This window comes from Limulus polyphemus, unplaced genomic scaffold (genome assembly GCF_000517525.1).
Source record: "Limulus polyphemus unplaced genomic scaffold, Limulus_polyphemus-2.1.2 Scaffold551, whole genome shotgun sequence".
Classification (NCBI taxonomy): domain Eukaryota; kingdom Metazoa; phylum Arthropoda; class Merostomata; order Xiphosura; family Limulidae; genus Limulus; species Limulus polyphemus.
Window position 1 is genome coordinate 273,927 of NW_013666161.1, and position 2,224 is coordinate 276,150.

Below are 2,224 nucleotides of genomic sequence, written 5' to 3' on the forward strand. Positions count from 1 at the left end.
GCCCAAATGGCATCACACGATATTGCCAGAGACCTTGACCATAACTAAATGCAGTCTTAGGTTTATCTCCTTCAGCCATTTTCACTTGATGGAAACCCGACTTTAAGTCCGGAGTTGAAAAAAACCTGGCTCCACTTAGGGCATAACCTAGGGCATAATCTTGACCATAACTAAATGCAGTCTTAGATTTATCTCCTTCAGCCATTTTCACTTGATGGAAACCCGAAAGAGGTAGTGTTACGACAGCGGAAGTCACGTGACCCTGGTGGCGCGTTGGGGCTGGTGGCGTGCGTGATGAGTTTCTCGAATGATCGGGGAAGTCCGAGTGTGTTCGAGATGCCCTCTTCGTTAGTATATAAGCCTGGCAGTGAAAGCCAGCATTGCTGAATGAAGAGACAGCAGTAGTTACTTTGAGTTCCGTGTAATTTATTATTCTGTTAGTTTCGAGTTAGTGAGCCGTAAAGTGTGTGTTTTGCACTCCTCGAGATTATGAATCGCTGTGATTTATAGCGTGTATTATAAAAGTTGTTAAGTTTAAAGTGACGAGAAATGTACTGATTGTGGAATTACTGTGTACTAAAAGTTTGTATCGAGGAAGAATAAACTGGTTTAATCAATAAAGGACTTGTATCGCTGAAGATCCTCGGAAAGAATTTCTACCGGAAATAAACAAACGAGCAGATACGTTTGTTTGTTTGTTTTTAATTATGCACAAAGCTACACAAGGGCTATCTGTGCTCTGCCCATACGGGTATCGAAACCCGGTTTCTAGCGTTGTAAGTCCGCAGACATACCTCTGTGCCACTGGGAGGCAGCAGATACGTAACAGTATTTTGAAATTCACAAAAACATGTAACATAATTACATTTTACGTATACAGTAAAACATTTCCGAAAGTGAGGAATTGATATTTGTTTTCTGAAGTTGATGGATTCTATATAAATAACATTATTATTGCTTCGCTTGTTAAGTTAATATTTCCAGACTGTTAAGAATTAGTGATCTTCCATCATTTTCATTGGATTTACAATTTTACGTTTTAAACAATTTTGTTTGTTTGTTAGTAATTAAGCACAAAGCTACACAATGGGCTATCTGTGATCTGCCCAACACGGGTACCGAAATCTGGTTTTTAACGTTGTAAGACCTAAGACATCCCGCTGTGCCACAGGGGACAAACAATTTTGTTAGTAGAAAGTATATTTTTTTAAATAAGTATCTGTCTATTGAAATTAGAAGCAAAGTAGTGGGCCATGTATGGCCCAGTGGTTAGTGTTTCGTATTGTGCTTCTGAGGTTCTGTGCCTTGCGTCCCATTATCACCAAAAAACAAATCACCCTCCGCACTTTAGAACTGTGGGTGCGTTATGAGAGTGACGGTCAGATCCCACAATTCGGTCTGACAAAAGATGGTGGTCGATGGTGCAGACTAGCTGTGTGTGTATATCAGTTACAAATTATGGACGGCTAGCGTAAAATTCCTCGTGTAGCTTTGCGCGACATCCAACAAAATAAAGTGATACGGTGTAAAAGTCAACGTAATGTAACTCCGTTATATGACGATTTACAAATTTCGACACTAGATGGCAGCTACGTATAGTATTTTGCGTAAGAAGTCACTCGAATGTATCACCACATTTTTTTTTTTAATGTCGGCCCGGCATGGCCAAGTGATTAAAGCGCTCGACTCGCAATCTGAGGGTCGCGGGTTCGAATCCCTGTCCCACCAAATGGCCCGGCATGGCCAGGTGGCTAGGGTGTTCGACTCACAATCTGAAGGTCGCGGGTTCGAACCTTGTCCCATCAAACATACTCGCCCTTTCAGCCGTTGGGGCGTTATAATGTGACGGTCAATCCCACTATTCGTTGTTCAAAGAGTAGCCCAAGAGTTGGCTGTGGGTGGTGATGACTATCTGCCTTCCCTCTAGTCTTACACTGCTAAATTAGGGACGGCTAGCGCAGATAGTCCTCGTGTAGCTTTGCGCGAAATTCAAACCAACCATTTTTTTTTATATTTTTTATATTTTTAATAGTGAATTTGAAATCAAATGCATACTTATCTATATATATATATATATACGAAATGTGTGTTTGTTTACATCCTAACTTCTCTGAGTCTTTTGGGCCAATGACAACCAAAATGTGTATGTAAACACTATGAACCATGGGGAATGTCCTAAGAGGGTCAAAATAGAATTTAATCCTATTTCTATTTTGTAAAGCCG